This window comes from Tribolium castaneum, chromosome 6 (assembly GCF_031307605.1).
Source record: "Tribolium castaneum strain GA2 chromosome 6, icTriCast1.1, whole genome shotgun sequence".
NCBI lineage: Eukaryota > Metazoa > Arthropoda > Insecta > Coleoptera > Tenebrionidae > Tribolium > Tribolium castaneum.
The window spans coordinates 4,781,824-4,793,695 of NC_087399.1; positions in this window are offsets into that span (position 1 = coordinate 4,781,824).

Here is an 11,872-nt window from a genome sequence, read left to right on the forward strand (position 1 = left end):
CGCTAGCACTTAGTATAGTTAATTTAAGAGCTAGTGCCCGAAAAATCACAAAACTGTGAGTGACTGTGACATATTTATTGAGAAAAAAAAATAAAAATTGAGAGTGGTCCTTATAAATGTACAGTTAGGTGTGTAGAGTTTCAAGAATTTTATTTTATTAGAAGTCAAGTACAATACCAGCACTGTACTTTTTTCAATTTCCTAAAAGTCAGTGACATTAAATTAAAAAGGCTGTAATTTTTTTTTATTTTGTTTATTTTTTTATAGAAGTATTTATATTTTATAATGATTGTTAAAAATAGATGCAAGACTAGTTGTTACAAACAATTGCAGTTATTTTTTATATATTCTGTGTTTTCTATGCAAGTCATTAGTTACGTTTACTTTTATTTTGTTTGACGACATTGATATAACGTTCAATTAAAGGTTACATTGACGTTAGACAGAGTTATAAAAAGCAAATTCAGTTTTTTTAAAACGTAAATTATACGTTTAAAAGAATCGTTAATAAACACGTTTATTAATAACGTTAAAGTTCTTTTACGTCTTTTACGTAAATACAACATTAAGTTAAGACGTTACTCTAAATGTTAAAAATTAGTAAAAAAAAGATGTTTTTTAAACTTTGCAACATAAACGTTAAAAAAACGTAATTATACAACCAAATAACAAACGTTATAAATTTCAACGTATAAAGTTATATCAACCGCCGTAACGTTAAAAAAACGTAAGATCTAGGTCTGTATGTTTACTGGGTTGGCACACATACCTATGAAAATGTTTACACAATTTTTCGAAACGCATTTTTTTAAAACTTGGGTAAATCTTACGACAATATTAAAAATGCCCTCGAATTCTGTTTTAACTATCAAGAGATGGAAAGTGATAAACAAAAATATATAGAATAGAGAGAAGTTTTAGTTTTTTAATCTTCTTTAAGAATTCGAAATTTCAAAAGTTGAGAAAAAAACTAGTAGTACTTAGTAATTTGTATTGCGTCCTCTAAGTCAAAATCTTCCAGACGAAATCGTTTTAGCAGTACAGAGACGGTTCGTTATCAACTCAATTAAAAATTTCATTACACAGAAATATGAAAAATGGAAGATACCCCTGATTTTTTCAAATTTTCTTTTTCAAAAAACCTTTTTTGTGGAGAATTTATTACTGAGGTGGTCAAACCTAAAAGCAATTCTAATTGTTTCTGAAAACCTCAACTCATTATTAAGTTGAAGACTGTTGTATGTTTGGTCGAAAGTAGAATATTAACGATATCTGTAAATTGATAAAAAATATTTGGAAAATTTAGAGAGTTTCTATCTAATTATGATTTTGTATATAGTCTTGGTTTAAAACAGTCTAAGTGATTCATAAATTATGATAAATAATTCTCCATTTTTTTATTTTCACTTTTTATTTTTTTATTGATAGGTGTAAGGTATATTCTTCATTCTCCAGACTGTTAAAAATTTGAAATTTGAATTTGAATCTAAATTTAAATTTTTATGGATAATCAATAATCATCAAACCATCTGCTTTTTTAGAAAACCTTTAGATATATTGTGAAATTTTCTTCTTTAACTTTCTTTTAATAACAGATTAACTGAGACACAAAAATATCGCATTGGTCCGAATCCACCTTTTTTAAGATCTCGGAGCAATTTCTTCTTAATTTTGGCTTCACAGTGCCGAGATTTCTCTTTGAGGATGTTATTAATGTCAATTCATCACCGGGGTCCTCTTCCTTGACAACTTAATCCAGGTGCAATTTTTTGATATTACTTTATGACCCCCGTCGCCGAGTAGCCGTGAGATATTTAATAAATATCAAAAAAAGTCCAACCGGTCGGCATTACCATTGGCATCACAGTCGTAAGTTGTTCGATAAATTCGTTTATTTTGAAACGAGCTCCCAGCGCGGTCAATTACAATAATTTCCCCCGATTTTATTTACGATGTGAGCCACGATGTGAGCCAACCTTTCCTTGCACGATCCCCACCTCCATTCGGCCTGAAATGAAAAAGTATCCAAGCCGCACACCGAACAAAACACCTGACAGAGATATCTTAATAACTTTGTTTGACAGGTAAATTGCGCGTAGCAAAGCCAGTGTATAAACCATCGCGAGAAAATTAGTGCGCTGGGCTTTCAGTCATCCGTTCGACCATTCCCACTTTTTTAATTAAACCTCTCCGACGAATAGGATTTTTTCTACGGAACGAGATTTTAATTATTATCGAGCAAATTAAATCCGGCCACGACCACAGAAGCTCGCTCTTATACAAAAAATCGTTCAATTTCTATTTTGGGAGCCATCAGTTCGATGGAATTTCAAAAAGCACAACGCGAAATTATGTCGTGTTCCATTTTCAGGCGCCCTGTCCAATTTTTCGTCAATTATCCGGCCGACGTTTTCAATATCCCTCCGTGACTGCATTGCTCGAATTGCCGATGTCAGACATCACTATCACGCAACAATGTATTTCCATTTTCCTGACTTCTGTGTTATTTAAACATAATTGAATTATTATATGCCTTATTTGAAGAACAGCCAAGATTATCTTCAAGTTGCTACAAACACCGCATTGTATAACAAATTCATTTTTGTAATCATCACGCGATTCCGTACATTGATAATTCGCCCACTGCCACCGCGACATGTAAATGATTTCCACAATAACAACCAACAGTGTAATTATATGTAATTATGATAATAATAAAAGGGGCATGAACCACTTTTTGTCCAGCTGATTAAAGATAACGATAGCTTTGCCTACAAAGCCACATCTCCCATGAAAGGTAGCCAGGAAAGACCCAAATCATCTTTTTTTAGAATAGCATTTCTCTCAAATTGTTATTCCACATAAAGTATTACGGTTTATTCTTTCTTGGAAAGGCATTAACATTAACATTAACATTAACATTAACATTAACATTAACATTAACATTAACATTAACATTAACATTAACATTAACATTAATATTAACATTAACATTAACATTAACATTAACATTAACATTAACATTAACATTAACATTAACATTAACATTAACATTAACATTAACATTAACATTAACATTAACATTAACATTAACATTAACATTAACATTAACATTAACATTAACATTAACATTAACATTAACATTAACATTAACATTAACATTAACATTAACATTAACATTAACATTAACATTAACATTAACATTAACATTAACATTAACATTAACATTAACATTAACATTAACATTAACATTAACATTAACATTAACATTAACATTAACATTAACATTAACATTAACATTAACATTAACATTAACATTAACATTAACATTAACATTAACATTAACATTAACGTTAACATTAGCATAAACATTAACATTAACATTAACATTAACATTAACATTAACATTAACATTAACATTAACATTAACATTAACATTAACATTAACATTAACATTAACATTAACATTAACATTAACATTAACATTAACATTAACATTAACATTAACATTAACATTAACATTAACATTAACATTAACATTAACATTAACATTAACATTAACATTAACATTAACATTAACATTAACATTAACATTAACATTAACATTAACATTAACATTACATTAACATTAACATTGTTAATTTTCTAATTTCGTTGTTGTTTGTTCAGGAAACGCTTAGTGGAATCTCGTGCTTTTATTTCGACACAAAAATCGAGCTTAAATTAATGTTTCCACAATTACTGAATTAAAGTTGCAGTTTTTGCGATGTGCAAGTTTGCACCCAATTAGTTGCAATCACCGGCTATTAGTATTAATATGGGAATGGTCTGCAATTTTCTCAGACCAGTATGGAAATGGTAATCGCAAACCTACCCACTTAATTGATACCATTTAGCTATTAGTTTTTAATTAACGTCCTCATATCTGGGTGTTATTTGTGGCAAGATGGAACGTTTTTTATCCGACCATCAGGTAAATTAAATCCAGAGAAGGTATTTTATAATTCCAGGTTGCGTGTGCACCGACTGCGGCGTTTTTTCTCCTCAAAAATTTTTATTGTGTTTACTTAATCGTTATGGGTTTTTAACCATAGGGTCGGATTCAATTCTTGGTTTGTTGGTGGACAATTCAATCGAGGTTTGATTGATTGTTCTATTTTTGGTAGTATAGAATACGCCCACAAATCAGTGTGGGTTATTACTTATTAAGCACAAAGGATGGTGTTAATCACTTTTTGTGATCTAATAGCAGGAAAATTACTAAACGATTGAATCAAAAGTAGGTTGCGTTGTTGTCACTTCGGTAAATCTTGGCTGAAAATAGCAAATTTGTTTCGGAAATGGCCCGATTAGTCCTAAAACCGCTATTTTTGTCTGCAACTAGTTTACTTACCAACAATGAGCGATGATTAATCTCGAAGCTATTTATAATCCCGACTATTTTTAGTATCGTAATGGTCATAATTTGTTTCGTGATACGAGTGTGTCGTAATTTATTACTTTTGTGTTCGTTCAAAGCTCGCGATGGTGATGGAAATGAGAAGACAAATTTTGCATAAGAAGCGACACGATGAAAAATGATGTTGACATCCCAGATTGCGCGGTAAAGCTTAAAAGCCCACGGTAATAACCGATATAAAGAAATCGATTTAATATTTCTTATTGAAGCTGATTTATAGTGATTTAGTAACATAGCACCTCGCGTGATTGATGATCACTACTCAAGCATTCTTCAAATTTTAGTTTCGGGGATTTAATTACGGTTTAATCGGCGATCAGTTGACCGAAATTGGATGCACTACGGCAGCCCCCGGCAAGTGCATAAATCGCGCCAGCGCCGCCCCTGCAAGAGATAAGGGCATTAACAGCCCTCTGTCGGCCATATGCTGCACCACCTTATCATTGCTCATCCCAGAGCAAACCCCAAACTATATGGACTCTTTATCAGGCCCATCTCCATAAATCCAAATCATTCACGGACGTTTAACGAAATCGATTTGTTGCTGCTGCCGATGGGAGGCTGATAACAGGCGGGATGCACCTCTGAATTATTGCTTAATTTGCAAAAATGCAATCTCAAGTCATGAAAATTTCACACAAAAACAAGTGTTGCATAAAAAAACGAAATAAAATTTTTATTTGGAGCGATTGCGATTAAAGAAAGCTTCGCGCAATTTGTTGAGCCGGCTACTGTATTTAAAAAGGGTAATTAATTAATTTAGCGCATAATGTAGTTAAAACGCAACAGGACAGCTGAACAAAAAGCCACTGAATTTATGAAACAGCTTACAAAGCGAAAAAGAACAAATTAAAACAGGTGGAATATATCAAATGTAATTATAAAATACGTTTTGGCGCAAAATCCATTAAAACCATCTTTACAGAGCGCGATTCGGTGTATAGGAGGGTAGCGCCGCGTAATTAATTGGGTTGTGTAGAAGAGGACGTCCCGCTAATTCGTCCTTTTCCCTCTAATTGGTTTTCAGGAGCAATGACGCCAAAAGGGTAACAACGTTAAAATTATTACGATATCATAGTTGTACAAATATCCGCATCGTGGAGCTAAATTAATTGGGCCCGGGCTGTGTAAATCAGTCGATGAGTTGAATAAATTAGACTGCACACAATACATAATAATGAAGGGTGTGTAATTATCTCCCGATGGAAAGAAGTTTTCTGGTAAAAAATTAACTTGAGGATTGGTGGACAGTCGACGGGAAATTTCCTGTAATTACAATGCCTTACCCTGCGGTGTCATAAATTTATATTTTTGTGGGCGGCTTTATGTTATGTGATATTTCATTTAGTGCTCAAATTAAAATACATTGCGGTGTGACAAAGTGAGGTGGGACTGATGCAGGCGGAGTGTTCTTCAGTCTCCAACCGCGTGTCTGGTATTATCACAACAATCTTCAATTTGTCACGATGCGAAGCCGCTGAGGAATTCGGAAACACAATTTTTCACAACTAGTGGCAAAAATTATATTTACTTTCTCTTTTTGGTAATTCTTACAGTCTTAACACAATTTTTGAAATTCATTATTAGTAGAGACCGGATATTTTTTTTCTCAAAACTCAAAATATATTTGTTATGTTAAAAATAAAAATATTTGAAACATTTTTAATTTTTTCAAAATTTTTGTATCAGCCTTGATTTTTGAATAAAATAAATAATTTATGTAGACGTGCCAAAATTGTAGTGTTCGTCAATTGTTTATTATGATTTTATAACAATAACAATAATTTTATAACAATTATCATTATTAATTTTTTCCAACCGGCAATAGTGTAGATTTTAACTAATTGTGTAAAGATCCTACTTTTATAGGATTCTTAGGTTTTGTATAATAAATTTAAAAAAGTGTGTTCTCGTCAAAAAAAATCAAATTATTTCAAAAACTAAGCCACCTAAGCCAAAATTCCGTTCTATGAGAAGACCAGCCCTAAAACTTCTTTGCTGGTGTTATTTGTTTCAAGAATGAGGAATTTGACCAATAAAAATATAAAAGTCTCCTCCTACTTATTTATCTGGAGCACAAAAAATTGCAAGACGATTGAAGCGTTCGTTATTGGCTATGGGTGGGGTATTGCACTCCCGACTGTGAAACAGACCAATCATAAAGCGATTAAAACTAAGCAAAAAACTGGTGCTTGATTATTTTGTAAATGTCGGCCAAACCACCTGAAATTTCGCTGTTTTCTAAGAAAATTTCAAGTTTTCTATTACACTTGAGTTCACAAATCGTGGATAAATTGTGGACCGATTTGTTTATGATAAAGATTAATTCTCGCTATTACTTGGTGTTCCAGCTCAAACATTTCGCAAATTTTTTAGCAAAAAGAAAATTACTTCGCAAGATTCCTTCACAAAACTTGAAAATGTACCTAATAGGTCAAAAATCTTTATATCTTTTTATTATTATTATTATTATTATTTATTTATTTTTATTTTTATTATTATTATTATTGTTGTTAGATATAGAAAAATTAATAAAACGTCAATGAATTATTAGACCAATATTAAATTAGCTTCTGTGAGGCAGCACCCGATTTGGTTCACCCTGTGCCTGAAGGAACAAAGTGGAACTGATTTAATTCATTAGCCTCGGCCTGCCCACCTAATTTTTCATTAAAAACCGAATTCAAAATTATTTAAAATAACACATTATAAGCCATCCATCATGTTTGAAATGACAGGAGTTGATTATAGTGAGCCAAAGTTGAACAAGCGGAAACGTTCTTTATTAATTCGTTAAAAAAAGGTAACATGCAATTTGTTAAGCCGATGATCGTCCATTGCAATATTTTATGGCGGCACTTATTCCGCGACCCACGGCTGGTACAAATATAGCTAAAATCAATTAATTTTCGGCTAATAATTACAAATTACAAAACCCGTTTACGCAATACGTGACACCAATAACAATCCCATTCGGCAATAATTACACATGGTGTGTAACAATAAAAAAGCCATAAACGGCTATGGAGATTCTGCGTCCGATAAGAACGGGGCACAAAGAAACAAAAGTTATTTTAAAGCTGGCAAAGAGAAGATAACGAGCAAGAAAACGTGAGTGAGAAAATTAATAAAAGAACAAGCCGCACGTTAATCTCTGCAGATTGAATCGAACCTAGTTGGTAATTAAGGCACACGAGAACGCGTTGCTAATTATTAACAGAATGCTTATTTAAATTTATTACAGCGAAGCTCCGTAACACTTTAGACGCCCGAATGGGCTATCCAGCAGCACACAGGACTCGCTCCTTGCAACGTGAAAACCGATAAATGTACATACGGTGTGTGCGAGTTTATTAGTCGCCTACCTTCATCCGACTTGTTTATTTTATGACATCTGAATCGCAGACGATTCAAATTAACTGCCTTGACACGCATAATTGGATAGGGATTAGGCACCGGCTAATATGCTGTTACCGCTACAGGATGTCTTACTTACCGTTGCGGGCGCGCAGGGCCGTAAAAGCTTTCGGAATGCACCGTGGGGTTTTATATCGGCGAAAAATTGCCCAACAAATTGATACTGAAACCGGTCGTCATGAAATCCAGAAATGTTCCAACAATTGTTCCGTCTAATTTTCATAAGAATACTAAATTAATAAAAACAGTTATGTGCGTATTAATGATTTATGAGAGTAATTAATCTATCATGTTTGTAATAAAGTGCGTTTTCTCCAGCAGGAGTCATGTGAAAGTCGCGCTTAAACAATTCCTCAAGAGCAATTTGCTTAATTTTTGGGTTTGTGCGCCACGAGCGATTTTTGGGCAATTTAATCTTTTCCATAATTTTTATTTATGGATTACTGGTACTATAAACCAATCGCAATTAACGTAAAATTATGATATGGGTGTTGCAGACATTGCCATGGGTGCAGATGGAATTTTTAGCAGGTAATTATTTTAAGTAACCACTTCAACACATATGCCCAACATATGCTTCCATCACTAACTTTGATAAATAGAGTTATCTACAAAAAATAGAAAATTGAAATACTAGAACGAAATTTTATAAAATAAATAGGATACACTGAGTTTAGATTACTTAAAAACAATTTGACTTGAGTTGCGATTATTGCTCTGATTTTCCTAAAATCGGTATCGGATTCGCGAAATTTTGGGTCATGATTTGCTTTGTAATGGGTGAATTGTGCATCCGGTATTGAATTCGATTCGGGCCCAATTAGCCGGCCAGCCTCGGGCTGCAGATAACGCCTGCAATCGGGCAAACCCTCTCAGGACAATGCGGCTCCGGTTTTTCCAGAGTCAGCCGCAATTAATGCCCAACGTGCGGCATAAATATAATTGGAAATTGCCATAAATCCAGCCTGATTGTTTATTTGTATTCAGTAATTTGTAGAACGAATTACACTTATTAATTGCATTCGCATGCAAAAATCACATGCGATGTGCCGCGGGCCTGGAATTAGCCGCTTTGTCTCTAATCACAGTTGTGCCATCAATTAAAGACTTATTCATGAGCAGGAATTTTGGTTCCTACTATTGAATAAAATAAACACGAGCATTAAGATAATTCGGGGTTACATGTCAGCAAAAAGACGTAATTTGTGTTATTAAATCGGCCTTATCTTCGATGTCGGCGAAGAAGAAAGCCGGCGCACTGAATGACCCGATGGGGAATAATGGAATTGTTGTGTATTATGGCTGCGTGTTGTTTAACAATCAACGTTTGTTAGACAAATTAGTTATCACGGAGGAATTAATAAACAACGATTGCATACCGAATTTGGAAAAAATGTGATTTTATTTGCACTCGTTAATTGAAATTTGGTTTAAATTATTGAGTCCGGGCGGTGGCGGGCCTCAGGGCCAGGCCCCGGATCGCGTGCGGATATTTCAATTTGCCGTCTCAGGAGGTCGTTTTGTGTTGTTTTGATCCAGCACCTCTGAAATATTGCCCAGACAGCTTGTAAGTTCATGCAACGTCATTCAGGGTTCTGAACCTGTTATTGGAACTGTCTCGGCGAATTTACTATGAAATGTTAAAATTCTAATTAAATGAATACACGATACGCACGAACGGAAATTTTCATTATTAATGTCTTACTCGAGACGGGACGCACGCGGGGCTCGATTACAACATCCACCATAAAAACGGCTCCCGATTTATTAAACCAGGGCCGTTCTGAGATGCTTAAATAATAATGCTTTTGTTTTTGTACGAAAATATAACATTGGTTCTATGTTTAAATCTAATAAAAATGGCAATTTCAGTTTTTGACTTTTGGCTATTGAACAACACACAAATCGTGTCAGAAAATTTAGGAACAAAAACACAAAACACAGTTCTTCAATTTTTAGTAAGGAAGCAATAACAATAAGGATATAAGTTGCTTCAAAAATTTTTTCAGGCTCATTATTACTTGTGGACCACCCTGTATAGTTTGCAATGTTGATTTTAATTTTTCTATGAAAAAAAGTGTAGAAAAGGTAAGTGAAACAACACGTAAACAAAAATAAGAGATTGAGAGATCACATAGACGTATAAACGTAAAGCGGAGCATAAAAGTGACAGAAATAAGAAAATAATGCGGCAAAAGGTAAAAGTACGTAAAGACACCAAATTGTAAACGTAAGAGCACATCCTAATAAAGAGAAAATACCTTTTGTTTTGAGAGAAAAAGAGATGAACCTAAAGGTGAAACATAACTTCAAACTTTAGCGTTGAATTCTTAAATATCTTTTTTCTTAAATTATAAAAAAATTAAACGAAAATATTTAATTTATGTCAAAAAATTTTTAGTTAACTGAGTTTGTTTAGTAAAGTCTGGAAAAACATTGTTAATAAAAATCATGGCCACTGCGAATCCGGTAGGATTTGCCACGTCCAATATTTTTGTCTAAAAAATACACGAATTTGGTGATTTTTGGAGAAATTATGTCCATTTTTGATCAAAAACGTGCTGAAAGTCACAAAAAAGTAAAAATAATTTTAAAATTGTAGAATGAACTTATACGCCCGGTATCTTTTAATGAAATCTGATAAAAAATTAGAAAATTAAATTGAAAAAAGTGGAAAAAAATGCTTTTTCGAGCTAATTCGCCGACTTTTAAACAAAAGTATTTGTCTTTTAGGAGATATATTGCAATTATATAGTTTGAAATGTTGATTTATTTAAAAAGCTTGTGTTAAAATATCTGCAAAAGACGGCCAGTACCTGGGGCCTGGTGGCTCAGTGGTATAAGCGCCACTTACAACGGGGGAGGTCGGGTGTTCGAACCCGGATCAGGGTAACAATTTTTCTATAAAAAAAGTGTAGAAAAGGTAAGTGAAACAACACGTAGACAAAAATAAGATATTGAGAGAACACATAGACGTAAAAACGTAAAGCGGAGCATAAAATTGACAGAAATAAGAAAATAATGCGGCAAAAGGTAAAAGCGCAAAGACGCCAAATTGTAAACGTAAGAGCACATCCTAATAAAGAAAAAATACCTTTTGTTTTGAGAGAAAAAGAGATGAATGTAAAGGTGAAACATAACTTCAACTTTAGCGTTAAATCCTTAGATAACTTTTTTCTTAAATTATAAAAAAATTAAACGAAAATATTTAATTTATGTCAAAAAATTTTTAGTTAACTGAGTTTGTTTAGTAAAGTCTGGAAAAACATTGTTAATAAAAATCATGGCCACTGCGAATACGGTAGGATTTGCCACGTCCAATATTTTTGAGTATAAAATACACGAATTTGGTGATTTTTGGAGAAATTATGTCCATTTTCGATCAAAAACGTGCTGAAAGTCTCAAAAAAGTAAAAATAATTTTAAAATTGTAGAATGAACTTATACGCCTGGTATCTTTTGATGAAATCTGATAAAAAATTAGAAAATTAAATTGAAAAAAGTGGAAAAAAATGCTTTTTCGAGCTAATTCGCCGACTTTTAAACAAAAGTATTTGTCTTTTAGGAGAATTATTGCAATTATATAGTTTGTAATGTTGATTTATTTAAAAAGCTTGTGTTAAAATATCTGCAAAAGACGGCCAGTACCTGGGGCCTGGTGGCTCAGTGGTATAAGCGCCACTTACAACGGGGGAGGTCGGGTGTTCGAACCCGGATCAGGGTAACAATTTTTCTATAAAAAAAAGTGTAGAAAAGGTAAGTGAAACAACACGTAAACAAAAATAAGAGATTGAGAGAACATATAGACGTATAAACGTAAAGCGGAGCATAAAACTGACAGGAATAAGAAAATAATGCGGCAAATGCTAAAAGTACATAAAGACGCCAAATTGTAAACGTAAGAGCACATCCCAAATAAATACCTACATTTTGACTTAAAACTTTATTTTTCAAATAAAACAAACATTGCAAGACGAGATAAATTTTGCTAAATAA